Below are 15139 nucleotides of genomic sequence, written 5' to 3' on the forward strand. Positions count from 1 at the left end.
GCAGTCTTCAGCTCGTCTGCATTGTTGGATCTGGTGTCTCTCATCTTCCTCTTGACAATACCCCATAGATTCTCTATAATAGATTCTCTATGGGGTTAAGGTCAGACAAGTTTTCTGGCCAATCAAGCACAGTGATACTGTTGTTTATAAACCAGGTATTGGTACTTTTGGCAGTGTGGACAGGTGCCAAGTCCTGCTGGAGAATGAAATTTCCATCTCCAAAAAGCTTGTCGGCAGAGGGAAGCATTAAGTGCTCGAAAATTTCCTTGTAGACGGCTGCGCTGACTTTGGTCTTGATAAAACACAGTGGACCTTCACCAGCAGATGACATGGCTCCCCAAACCATCACTGATTGTGGAAACTTCACACTAGACCTCAATCAGCTTGGATGGTGGCCTCTCCACTCTTCTTCCAGACTCTGGGACCTTGATTTCCAAATGAAAATTGGAACTCTGGGACCTTGTGGAGTGTGTCAATGACTGCCTTCTGGACATCTGTCAAGTCAGCAGTCTTCCCCATGATTGTGGAGCCTACTGAAACAGACTAAAGGACCTTTTTAAATGCTTAGGAAGCTTTTGCAGGTGTTTTTTGTTAATTATTTTAATTTACTGAGATAATAACGTTTGTGTTTTCATTGGCTGTAAGCTATAATCATCAACATTAACATAAATAAACATTTGAAATAGATCACGCTGTTTGTAATGACTCTATATAATATGAGTTTCAGTTTTTGTATTGAAGAACTGAAATAAATTAACTTTTTTATAATATTCTAATTTAGTGAGATGCACCTGTATTAAATTGCTTCTTTAACCAGTTTTTGTCTAAGTTTCAATACTATAACTACTATATGTGTTCATTCAATTTTCTTCCATCACTTTCCTTTCATCTCCTCCAAAATATCATGAAATAATTGTACTGAACTCAGATACATACTACGTTTCATAAAACATACGTTTTTTTTATTTATGACAAATACTGAATTGACAGTGTCCAGAACAAACAAACATATACCTGCACCCACTCCTGTAAGTAACAAAAAGTTCTGTTCTAGGCACCTGAAAAGCTGTAGGTGCTAGTTTGTCCCTATTTAAAAGTTTTGTCTGCTGGTCTGGGGAAGGAAACAAAGTAATTTCCCCTACACTAGAGTCTGTTGCTTGCTGTTATTGCCCTATATACTGATTTAAAAGGGTTAGAAATAGCTTAAAACAGAGAAATATAATAGGATCTCAAACATCTGGGACATAGATTTGGCATCTCCTAAAAAATAATCTCCCATTCTGCCCTCCAACCTCTCAGTCAGGTCAGTCAATCTCCAGGATGGAGCAAGCGAGCCAATACCAGACCATATGCATGGGATGTCACTAACCCAGATGGTTTCCAGTACTAGCATTGAGCATGGTTCTTTGACTGTGCTGTTATAATATTGGCTTGCGTTCAGTGAAATCTGCTGTATGATGGGATATCGGAGATGCTGCAAAGCACATTGGGTTTCATACCAGATTCATATATATTGCTGGACGAGTAATGTCCATGATACTAGATGAATAGAATTATTGATGGGGCCAAGGCAAATCAGTACATACAGTAGTTTACCTGTTCGCATACAACTACCCATGTGACATTGTGTATGCAGACGTATACACTATCACAGCTGCATCCATATTTAATATCATGATGTATAGCATGTATAGGTACACCCTGGTCCATTATTATCTTGGACACATAACCTATATTCATAACGGCATAGAGTCATCTCTAAGATGAACCAGGCTGCATTCAATGTATACTGTAAAGCCTCATTCTTTGCTGAGAGCAGGAGACCACTCTGTTGATTTTGTAGGGTTCATCAGCATTATTTGTACCTTATTGTGTACTGAGCACGTCATGCCACGTCCCATGTGGGTGTTATGAGCCTGGGATCTTTGGCTTTATATCAAAGTTTGTCATCAGGAAATATGTACTAGTGTATGAAGGGGTGTTGGTGTATAATATCCCATTACAAATTAGACTGCATTTGGCAGCTAATAGTCTTACCCTGCCACCTACATGTATTATCTAACTGTGCTGAATTTCCATGCCCTATGGGCTGCCAGCCATAACATGCAACACTGACAAGATGGTCTCCAGTACCGATTTACCACTATCAATCTCTTACATCTCTGTGCTGCCTAGCTGTGTTAAAACACTATAATACATTAGAGCGGAACCACTACTGTAGAGATGCCGCAATGCAACATATAAATCAGTCTACCAGTAGTTAGAGGGACAGAAAATTTGGGTCCACCCTCCATGTAACTGGGCTCTGGGGACAATCACAAAGGAAGGTGATTGATTGACGAACACCGTCGCGACACAGAAACCAGGAAACGCACTAAATTTGCACGCGACACAGAGGACTACGACCACAATAGAGTGTACAGATGGCAGGACAAACGCACCTCAAGGAATCCCTCAACCAGATACACCAGATCTACTACCAACCAATCTACCTCCTGTTCGGATACAGACCGGCGGGACAACTTTACCACCTCTTCTCAGTTTTTAGGTTACCGAAATAGGCAGCCTCGCCGAAGAAGACCCGAAGAGGCAGCAGGAGGAAACACGGACTTCAACAGGGTGACGCGCTCCCAAACCCAACCCTATCATTAGTGGTAAATATTTCCTCCAAATCTCTAATCGTTGCAGAAAAGCCTATCTTTTTAGATTTATACAAGAAACCCACAGACCGAAACTGACTCCTACACTTCACCAATAACCATCCGGTTACTATGAAATATTCTATCCCCAAATCCCAACTTTATTGGGTTGATAGAATTGTCAGTAATAACCCATTACGCTTACAGAGGAAAAATTAGATTGCCAGAGATTCATAGAAAGGGGTTATCCTCCCGAGAGCCTAAAACAAAACGAATCCCCTACAAGCAGTCAGTCATCCTCTACAGGCCGCATTCCCTTCATTCACACGTTCCACCCGTATGCATACATCTTACACAAAACAATCCGACGACACTGGAATATTCTCGGCTTATCCACACATCCCGGAATTTGGGTTACCCTTTCTACCATGTTTTAAGCAGGCACCTAACTTTAAGGATTCATTAGTTCAAGCCGACGTGAGTCCCTCAAATCCGGTGGCCTTACAACGCTTACTCCATACCTCACGGAAAGGGACTTTCCTATGTCTACAGTGCCACCAGTGTAGCAATGTGCTGCGAGGGGACACCATTTACCGTCCCCATACAGGCAGACAGTATCTGGTAAAAGGTTTCTATGCGTGTGACACTAGTTTCGTATATCCAAAGTACCCTTGTGGCTTAGCTTATGTGGGGGAGACAATGCAAGCCATCAAAAACAGGATATCCAAACATAAGTTTACCATAAGGTGTAACAATGTTCTACTCCCGGTACCCCAACATTTTGTCACAAAGGGACACAATGTGTCCCAATTTTGATTCCAAATAATTGAAAAAATGCCTCCTTCCAGACGAGGGGGGAGCAATCGGGTGAGCATGCTGAAAAAGAGAGAAGCATCCTAGATCCATGAACTGCAGACACTTGTCCTGGTCCTTGTCCTGGAACGCAATCACTGGCTTTCATATCCCTGTGGACTGCAGACATGGCCCACACCTCCTAAGACACGCCCCACGCTGCCGCTCTGTCTTCTACATAGAGCAATTTCACCCAACGTCACTTCCTGTGACGTTGCACATCCGGGACTACCAGTCGGTGGCGCCTCCTCCGATGTCACATCCTGTGACACCACACTTGTAGGGACACTCCCCCCCTCACCGTCCGGCCACGGGCAAGAGACTGCCAGCCTGTCCTATCCTGAGCAGTGATAGGCTCGTGGCAGTACGGTGATCCCGCCCCCAGGCTACTTAGTGGACACTCCACAACCCCCATCATGGCAGCCTACATGATGAGCGGTGGATACCGCGTCTCGTGCCTATAGTATTCCTTCACATCGACTCCTTGGGGTAGGTTCCCTCTGTCTGTATCTTGGTGCCTGTTTCAGTATACTGTGCCTTTCTGGATATTGAGGTCTGGTCATTTCTCTCCACAGACTTAAAAAAAAAGGGAAGAAAAATAAACATTGTCAGGTCCACTTGCCTACACATGTCTATACTGGCCTCAGTAACAATACATAGGCAAGGTGATTTTTCTCCTTGTCTTTTGTCAACTTAGGCTTTGTGAATACAGGACGGAACCACAATATATATGACCGGTGGTCAGTCATATCTGCAGATTATTGGACGTTGGGTCCTACAGCAAAGTCAGGAATGAGCTCTACTTACCATAGTGACAGTAAACTGGTCTGTGCAGGTGCAAGCAGAAGTATAACTATAATTACGGAGGCTCATCTCACATGAGCATATCATGGCTACATGCACGAGTCATGAGTAGAGATGAGTGAACCCGAACTGCAAAGTTCAAGGTTCGTACCGGACACCTAGAGTCTGGTGCTGAACACGGAATTCTCCCAAAAGTCTGCTTTAAAGTTTGGGAGTCCAGGGAAAAGGGGTGGGGAGAGGAGAGAGAGATTGGGGTCCCCAATGATTGCTATGGAGTTCGGGTTCAGTTATGGTACCCAAATTAAACTTTGGACTAAAGTTCGGTCGAACCCGACGAACCTGAACTTCAAAGGGTCCGCTCATACCTAGTCATAAGTTTAAAGCCAATGAAAGGAGTGAATCCTGCCCTCTAAAATTAGAATTTTTGTTCCATGGAAAGTCTTGATCTCTTGATCTTACAGGACAGGATCTGATCTTGTGAAATGAGCCTTATGGTCATAAAGCAGATTTTCTCACACAATAATGAATGACATAATTGTCATTACTATGTCTGTGGCTATAGTTCTATAAATGTGATGATATTAATATTTTAATAAACGATAAGGGGTTATGCAGCGTATGATTGTGCGTTTTTTCATAAGAATAAAACTCTTTTGTTACCACAAGACTGTTTATATAATAATTATTGAAAACTTAAGATGATACTGAATAGATTTTGTAAATCTTAAAATCATTCAATAAAAAATAATTAAAAAAAAAAAACACTTACTATTTTTTCCTTACTCTGCCGCCATACTGCAGCAGCAGCATACAAACGCTCTGAGGAGCCTAAGAGGAAGCCCAAAAAATTGGTAAATAGTATTTAAAATGGAGAACAAAGGACGGGAGGGTCAGTAAGTTTAGAAGTCGGGAGCTGAAAAGGGAAATGCTTTTCTCTCACTATGGGAAATGTAGAGTATCGGACTGGATTGGCAAAGGCCCACCAGTAACAGTGATTCTTTGGGCCCACTGTTCAGCTACATGCAAAAATAACCTGAGCCTAGTAAACAAATTTACTTTTGCATCTATGTAATATTAATTTGGCTAGCTTGTTTAATGAATGATAAGATGATACTATTTTTCTGCACTACTCATTAGTACTTCTTCACAGGGGCCTACCGGAGAATTCTCCTGTTCTCCTGTGGGCCAGTCCAAGCCTGGATGTATAGATAGACATTTAAATATTGGTTTCTTCCATTAAAATATACTATACAGTATAACGATATAAAGGGAAGACACAATATTTTGAGCCCCAGTGTAACAACATATCACATATAACAACGGGGGAACTTTTACTTACTTTGGGAGACGTTGCACTTTTGCGTCATCTCTTCTGCTGCTGAAGAAATAGAAGAAATGATTAAAAAATCAACATTGTAAAATAATTATCGGGAACAAATCCTAGTCTCAAAAGGACACAGACAATAAACATAAAGTCTCTCCTATACTGTACATTTCTACATGATATAGATATATGGATATATGTCATTACTAATTATTAGCTCATTGTATAAATATCACATTCACATGCATGGGAACTGATCTTCTGCCAGGATGAATCACTGAATACTTTTGCATCTAGAAGACAGAAATTAGGGCATAAGGACACGTCCATTTGTGGGAAGAGGTTAAAGTACCTACATGTTTTTTATTGTGCTGCTGCTCGTTCTGGTGATGAATTTTGGCTTCCACCATTTACGTTTTCGTCTTAAAAAAAATCCAAACAAACAAATTGAGATTCAGACAGTTCACATTATCATCCTGATCAGTCTATGAGGATATATACAGTGATATTGTCCTGTATAATGTCCGGCGCTTATATCACAATATGACGTCATCGTTCAAAAGTCCAAGGTCTCATTGGACAAAATGCCGCCATGATTGCTCTTATTACTTACGGGATTGGCTCTGTGTCGGCCCACGCTGTCTTTACATTTGGCCTGTCAATTAAATGAAATTTTCATTAGAAACAGAGATACTTAGAAACTATCATCTAGTGTGTCTCCTAAATAAATGCAATGACTTAAAAAGAATCTGTCAGTAGGATCGTCCCTCCTAAGTCGTCTATATGGGAATGTAGGTCACTGGAGGTTGAATATAATGATACCTTGATATCTGCGATCCGATGTCTTATTCCAGAAAAATCCACGTTTTTCTTGTCTCTCCGAAGTGGCCATGGAGCACTGGAAATGGTTTTTCTGATGGCCGCTGTGACTACCAAGGTTGAAGGTAGAGGGGCCAGTGTCTGTATTCAGTGCCCCATGGCCATATTGAAGCGGCATCGCTAATCAGACAAGACCAGGAGCTCAGAAAATTGTTCTTACTATAACCCTGGTGTAGGGGATCCCTAAGTCAATAACCCCCCCAATATGTACGTCCATATTTTAGATCCTACTCAGTCTCTGCCCAGTGATAACAAGTCATTCATTAGCTACTAAATCATATGCAGCCTATAATATCTGTATATGTCACTATCTCAGTCTCTACTTACAGTGTGGTGGTCTCTGCGCTGCGGTCTTCTTCTTCTCTTATCTCAAACACTATATATTCATCTTCCTCCTCTTCCTCACTACTGGACACATAACATAGACTATATGTAGTAACGCTCTCATGACTGACCATTGTTGTATTTGCTCTTTTATGGGGAGTGTTAATGTGGGTTCATGCAATGCAATTGTGTCACCCTGGCCTGGATGCCACAAATATAATAAAGCTGTGTCTGAGAGCAAGGGGGAGGTTCTCTAGTCAGGGGAACATTAGCATGCAATACCTCCTGTCTCAGGCCAGTAGGGGGAGCAGGCTGCCCCTATAAAAGCTGGAACTGGGGGCAGGGTTAGTGAGAACTGGACGACCTGTCTCAGGACTGAGACTTGTCCCAGAGCAGAGCAGGGACAGAAAGTTGTATAGCACCTAAGAGGAAGTGTGGCAGTAGAAGAGCCACAAGCCAGAGACAAGAGGCGAAGTGAGCCTGTCTTGGCAGACAAAGAACTCCATTTTACCAGACTTTGGTGTCTGAGGCTGTGAGGATTCCACGTCCTGCAGCAGATAACCAGTCCGCAGGGGACTGTATGTTCCTTGGCCTAAGAAGCCCGGAGGCCCTGCCACAACAGAAGGGACCAGCAAAACTGTACCAGGCCGGGAGTAGAAAGGGACCCACGTTGCAGGCCATACAGGCGAGAATACACTGTGAGCTCGGGACCGTGGGCTGTTATCCTATAAGGAGGAAATAGCCAGAAGGAGCGCAGAGAGCACGGTAGGCCTACACCCTCACCCTGACCAGGGCCAATTTCCCAATTGCTCTCAGACATCCAGGTCCCCTCCTAGCCGGGACTGTTTGTGGGTCAGTTCACCTGTTTTAGTAAAGACCCTGGACTGCAACCTGTTGTCTGTGTGCTCCTTGCTCCTCCAGCACTATCAGCACTGGGACTCTCACTACCATCACTCCCACCATCCATTATACTGCCCTGGGGCCGCACTCTTCCCGTGGGGAGTCACACTATCCCAGCTGCATACATCATCAGCCCCAGCGGTCTGCCTTGCAGCGGCGGTTCCTAATAACCGCAATCCACGGGTGGCGTAGTCGGACATCACTTAAAACTTATAAAGGGACTACCACTGGTCTGACCACCCTGAGCCATGGACCGGGTCGCCACTACTACCCCCATCGTTCCCCTATTGCCCGGATCCGAGTGCCCCACGGCCCAGGGGGCGAGTCACAATCATGGTACATTTTTTCGGATAAATCCACCGTTCATGAATAGGTGTAAGATTTTTTTGACAAATTCCAAACATTACAGGACTGCGCACAGTACTGCATGGCTCCAGCAGGTGGCGCTTTTAAGAGTAAGAGGACTGCGTGTTGTGTAGTAAATAGTGATACAGGTCAGCGCAATAATGACATCACACCGGTCTGTGTCTGCAGGTAGTAGGAGTTAGGACGTAAGACAGAGGTCCCCTTTCTTACTTTGAGAGCCACATTCAGCTATGAGAGAGGGTCGTGAGCCACATCCAGCTCCTGCAGACAGCCGCGAGCCACACATCATGGCCTGCGAGCCACATATGGCTCTCGACCTACAGGTTGGTGACCCCTGGCGTAAGACAAAACACTACAGCAGCCGTCTCCTTCTCAGTTCAAAGAGGGCAGCACAAGTACAATGCCTAAGTCAGTCATCATGAGCTTAAGGTGATTAAATGAGGACATTCGGGCAGCGAATAGAAATAAATGGGATAATTAATGGGGGTATAATAGCCAAATGGGCACAAAAATCATTGCCTCCTTAGTGCCCACATGCCATTCATTCTTGCTTTTTTAAAGGGAATCTATCAGTAGAATTAACCCTCCTAAGTCGTCTATATGGGCATGTAGGTCATAGGACGCTGAATAAAATGATACCTTGATATCTGCGACCGATGTCTTTGGGAAGAGTAAGATGGCTGTATAACGCTGACGAGGATCGCAACGCAATGCTCAGACTAGCCAGTGGCTCTCCTAACCTGAGCGTAACAGCAGTATAGAAATACATGATGTCAAGTAAGGGTGGGAAATCCGCTGGCCAGTTCGGCCATTGTGTTGCGATCCTCGTCCAAATTATACGGCTGTCTGACTCTTCCTTTAATCCAGAGAAAACTTTCTTTGACCTGTATGCCCATATAGACGGCTTAGGGAGGTTGAAGCTACTGACAGATTCCCTGTAAGGCTAAGTGCCCACGATGCAGAAATGCTGTATATTTTTTACGCTACTCCCTGGCAGGAAAAACACATGCGGATTTTACATGCGTTTTTCCCGCCAGGTAGAAGCGTTTGTCAAGCGTTTTTAGCATCACTTGGAAAAGTGCTTGACAACTTGCTGACAGAGACCGCGATCTCCGGTTTCTCAGGTTGTCTGCTAGTTAGGTTTCATTGCAGCAGTTGGAAAATCTCCATTTCCCTGCACCACCTACCAGCGCCTCTACCTTCATCTTTATGAGTCACAGTGGCCATCATTTCAACTGTCCTGAATCCCCCATGGCCACATTGTGGCATCACTGCTCAGCCAAGACCAGGGGCTTAGGGCCTTGTGTTTACTACAACCCTGGTGTAGGGGCCCCCTAAATCATTAGCCCCCAATAAGCCTCTGATACTCAGGGATATGTACAGCCATGTTTTGTATCCTCCTTAGTCTATACCCAGTTAGAAGAAGTCATTCCCCATTTACTATTAAATATCTACAATCATATACAATCTATAATATCTGTATATGTCACCGTCTCTCTACTTACCCTCCGGTGTTATCTTCCTCTGTCTCTGGTGTTATAGGTTCCATGTTCCATTCTCCGTCCTCTTCCTCACTACTGGACACATAACATAGACTGTATGCAGTAACTGTCTCATAAATGACCATGCTTGTATCGCTCCCTTATGTGGAGTGTTTGGCTTCATACAATATAATCATGGTGTTTTTTCTACAGTGTTTTTATAAATTAATTCAGAAAAATATGGTGAAGATGCACCGCGCACAGTTCTGCACAGTGTCAGGAGGTCTCCCATCGCAGTCCCCAAAACATTACATCTTGTATAGTAAACAGTGGCACAGATCAATGCAATGATGACGTCGCACCAGTCTGTATCTGGTGACTGGAGTCAGGGCGTAAGACCACAGCAGCCTTCTCCTTCTCCGGCACCGGGGCAGAAACACAACAAGTACAAATCTCTAGTCATTCATTTCAGTGTTAGGTGATTAAATGAGGGCAACTGGGCCCTGACTAGAAATACATGGCATAAATAAAGGGGCAATAAATGGCAAATTGGCGCAGAATTCAGCGCCTCCTTTACTGCCCACTTACCATTCATTCTCCCTTTTTAGTGCTTTTCTGTAGGGCGCTATGTGAGCAATAAATTGGAAATGGGAAACCGGAAGGGAACTAACGGGGCAAGTGACACTTAGGAGGTGCTGATTTCTGTGACCATTTGCCATTTATTGCTCCTTTTCTGACCTCTGTCCATTATCCCCTTTACAAGTGACATTCACTGACCCATTTAGAGGGGCAGGACTATAACTGTGTCAACTATAACGACTGCTACAGGGTCAGAGAAGCCGGGTAGGGAGAGAGAGACTTGTGCAGTAAGAGACCCCGAGTCTCCCTCTTCCTGTCCAACACTGATCAGCAGAGGCGAGGAAGCTGACAGAGACAGCGATCACCGGTTTCTCAGGTTGTCTACTAGTTAGGTTTCATTGCAGCAGTTGGAAGACCTCCATTTCCCTGCACCACCTATCAGCGCCTCTACCTTCATCTTTATTAGTCACAGTGGCCATCATTTCAACTGTCCTCAATCTCCAATGGCCAAATTGTGGCATCACTGCTCAGTGAAGACCAGGGGCTCAGAACATTGTGTTTACTACAACCCTGGTGTAGGGGCCCCCTAAATCATTAGCCCCCAATAAGCCTCTGATACTCAGGTATATGTACAGCCATGTTTTACATCCTCCTTAGTCTATTCCCAGTTATAACAAGTCATTCCCCATTTACTATTAAATATCTACAATCATATACAATCTATAATATCTGTATATGTCACCGTCTCTCTACTTACAGTCCGATGTTCTCTTTTCCGCCATTTTCCTCTCCTCTCTCTGATGTTACACGTTCTATAATCACTTCTCCCTCTTCTATCTCACTATTGGACACATAACATAGACCAAATTCAGGTGTTTTTTATTTGCAGTGTTTTTATAATTGAATTCATAAAACAAAGCAAAAAAGCAACGTGCAGAGTTCTGCACATTTTTAGTAGATGTCCCATCCCATCGCCGGAACACTGCATCTTGTATAGTAAATAGTTTATTGCTCCTTCTGTGACCTTCCGTTCATTATCTCCATTCTCACCAATTGACATTCATTATCCTTTTCACAGAACTACAGCCGCGTCAGCCATAGGGACTGCAATAAAGAAAGCAAGTTGGCCTGAGAGGATGTGGAGGGAAAGAGAGACATGTGCAGGAAGAGAGCTGCACAAGTCTCCCTCTCCTGCCTGACAATGATCGGTGCAGGACAGAAAGCTGGAGGTTACCTGTAAAGGTCCTAATCAGCTCTAGGTCCCTCCCTGATGTTACTTACTTGAATTTTACAGAATGGAGGAATAGAAATGGGTCACAACTTTATAGACAGTAGAGAAATGCTCTTGAATAAAGGATCTGACCTCAATGGTCTTTTGTTTTTGGCTCCTCCATCAGTTATCATTATATATATGCAGCCATGTTTTATACCAAGTGACTGAAAGTGCCACAACTATAAGTCTACAGTGTTCTATATTGTATATATATATATATATATATATCACCCATTATATACTGGTGCATGTCACAAAATTAGAATATTATCAAAAAGTTAATTTATTTCAATTCTTCAATACAAAAAGTAAAACTCATATATTATATAGAGTCATTACAAGCAGAGTGATCTATTTCAAGTGTTTATTTCTGTTAATGTTGATGATTATGGCTTACAGCCAATGAAAACACAAAAGTCATTATCTCAGTAAAATAGAATACTTTATAAAAAATGTTTTTGAAATCCGAAATATTGTCCTACTGAAATGTATGATCAGTAAATGCCCTCAATACTTGGTCTGGGCTCCTTTTGCATCAATTACTGCATCAATGCAGCGTGGCATGGAGGCGATCAGCAAAAAACCAAAAGGATGGTCTATTCTCATCAGATCTATATCCACAGGTGTGCACCACCAAAATAGTCATGTAAGATAGGGGAAGGGGAAAGTAGGAGAAGTGTGGATATAAAGAAATGTTAAAATTCATAAACTTTATTAATTTGTTAAAACCCTATAGATATAAAATTGCTCATGCATCTGTAGAGTATCAGGTGGAACAATTGTACAAATCCAATTAGAGTTGAGAAAGCTGATTGCTGTAACAGCAAAATATTTCACTATCATATGTAAGTCTGCCTTTGGGCACGACTATTCACCACCTGATGAACATATATACTGAGCCGGCACCATTCAAAATCATTAGCAGTAGAAAAATCTCACTGCCAAGCGATCATGTCTTTTGTAACACTGAGGAGCAGTCCGCTGCACCGAATAACTCCTCATTTCCTAAGGAAAAAGCCGGTATACCGGCGAAACGCGCGTCAGGGAATGTATCTGAGCTGTATGTTAGTGTAGGGGGGAATGAGATTTAACCCTAGGAATATGCACTTTATGGCGGTACTCCAATAATAGGGAGAATCATGTCAGTATTCTAAGCTGTAGCGGATAATAGTCTAACCGCAGTGATCAGCTGTTTGGGCCCGGCACGTCAAACACATGTGCAGCTACGAGACAGCAATCAGCTTTCTCAACTCTAATTGGATTTGTACAATTGTTCCACCTGATACTCATATTTAGGCTATTCCAATATATGGGGATATTACATATTGTAAGGCAGCGCTAGTCATTCTAATGGGGGATACTCGCTGCACCGGGTAAATTAAGCACACGTGCAATGTCCTTCCGGTATTTCACAATGCAGCCGTTTATTATTATCATAAACTGCTGTTCACACATATAACGTCCACGAGCCCCAAGTGGCAGACAGGCCCACTTGGCTCAAGTTACAGCCTACGGCAAGGTAATAAATTAGCAATGTCCATATCAATGTCCATATAACGCAGTGTATTACCTTTGCCGGGTTTAGCTGCTGCAGTCCATTTGGTTCGCCACCACTGTGGCTTTGCGGCTTCCCAGGTGGGGGTCTCTAGCCGTCTTTCCCTCAAAGGCCACTGACATCCACACAGGAACCAGGCTTTGCCTTCCAGAACTCTTCACCAAGCCTCTGCCTTCAAGGCCACTAGCATCCATTCACAGGATCCAGTCTCAACCTTTCAGGCTGCCAGGCTTCACTCGGCCTCACTAGGCCTATCACGAACGGTGCCCCCACACACACGGGGAACAGGCCTCACGCCTCTCTCGCCGGAGCAGGCCTCATGCCTTACACAACACAACTGTCTCAAATCACCCAGGGTTTATATATCCTGTAGCACACACACACACAGACAGGACCTTGCTGATGTCACAGTCATGTGATCAGACAGACATTCTGTGCGCACAGGACCTGAGCTATGTCACAGTCATGTGACCAGTCACCTGAGGGAAAGGTACATGTTCAGCCAAAATACACACTGGATCATTACAATAATGCCGCTGCATTACAATATATATATATAACCTCGGTCCTATGTTAGAGGGATCGGACTGAGGTGTCCCAAAGTTGCCCTACACTACATCCAGCCAGATTTATTAGTGGGTACCACTTTTATAACAAGTAGATGGTTACCTTATATGCATCTACAGATGCATGAGCAATTTTATATCTATAGGGTTTTAACAAATTAATAAAGTTTATGAATTTTAAAATTTCTTTATATCCACACTTCTCCTACTTTCCCCTTCCCCTATCTTACATAGAGGCGATCAGCCTGTGGCACTGCTGAGGTGTTATAGAAGCCCAGGTTGCTTTGATAGCAGCCTTCAGCTCGTCTGCATTGTTAGGTCTGGTGTCTCTCATCTTCCTCTTGACAATACCCCATAGATTCTCTATGGGGTTAAGGTCAGGCGAGTTTGCTGCACAATCAAGCACAGTGATGCTGTTGTTTTTAAACCAGGTATTGGTACTTTCGGCCGTGTGGACAGGTGCCAAGTCCTGCTGGAGAATGAAATTTCCATCTCCAAAAAATGGAAAATGTCCTGGTAGACGGCTGCGCTGACTTTGGTCTTGATAAAATACAGTGGATCTACACCAGCAGATGACATGGCTCCCCAAACCATCACTGATTGTGGAAACTTCACACTAGACCTCAAGCAGCTTGGATTGTGGCCTCTTCACTCTTCCTCCAGACTCTGGGACCTTGATTTCCAAATGAAAATTGGAACTCTGGGACCTTTTGGAGTGTGTCAATGACTACCTTCTGGACTACCTTCTGGACATCTGTCAAGTCAGCAGTCTTCCCCATGATTGTGGAGCCTACTGAAACAGACTAAGGGACCTTTTTAAATGCTTAGGAAGCCTTTGAAGGTGTTTTTTGTTAATTATTCTCATTTACTGGGATAATGACTTTTGTGTTTTCATTGGCTGTTAGCCATAATCATCAACATTAATAGAAATAAACAGTTGAAATAGATCACTCTGTTTGTAATGACTCTATATAATATATGAGTTTCACTTTTTCTATTGAAGAACTGAAATAAATTAACTTTTTGATGATATTCTAATTTTGTGATATGCACCTGTATGTAGTCTCACATTCTGCACTTACCTAATCACACTACAATTCTCACTCTTCCAAGTTGTTTTCTCTTCTTCTTCGCTCTCATTTTCCTCACTATCAAACACATAAAATAAATCACATATAATCTACTTTGACATTCATAGGACACAGAGTTATATGAAGGCTGGGGTAGTATAGTTAGATCCTTATCGAGGGCACACTATCTCTGTATGGCGTGGGCTCAAGCGTTGAGTCTGCTCCCTGCAGCGCCGGTGATGGCTCTGTTACATTGCTGCAACTCAACAGTAACTGATGCAATCGAAGCTAGCTGTAATTGCATTTTAACCCTTTAAATGCTGCTGTGAAGTATGACAGCAGTATTAAAAAGGCACTTTAACACAGCGGCTGTCACTTTGTATGGCCTTCTGCCTCCCACGCAAGGGGATTGTAGGGTGCCAGTTGGTTGCCATTGCAGATGGGGTCTACTGGAGGCCTTCGTGTCTACCATGTATTATCTCCTACGAAGGTAACTCAGGACCACAAACATTAAAAGTCGTAGACCA

The 15139-nt window shown here is 43.3% G+C and overlaps 1 long non-coding RNA gene across 1 annotated transcript; it reads right to left on the minus strand.

Moving 5' to 3' along the window:
• Positions 1–898: 898 nt before the first annotated feature.
• Positions 899–5783, minus strand: LOC141264202 (uncharacterized). Its single transcript, XR_012319825.1, has 3 exons — positions 5635–5783; positions 5065–5123; positions 899–4067 (listed from the first exon to the last, which is right to left on the minus strand). It is a non-coding gene; the product is annotated as an uncharacterized lncRNA (long non-coding RNA).
• Positions 5784–15139: the final 9356 nt, after the last annotated feature.

Source organism: Phyllobates terribilis, unplaced genomic scaffold (genome assembly GCF_046119375.1).
Source record: "Phyllobates terribilis strain yellow unplaced genomic scaffold, ASM4611937v1 Scaffold_4__5_contigs__length_816908805, whole genome shotgun sequence".
Classification (NCBI taxonomy): Eukaryota; Metazoa; Chordata; class Amphibia; order Anura; family Dendrobatidae; genus Phyllobates; species Phyllobates terribilis.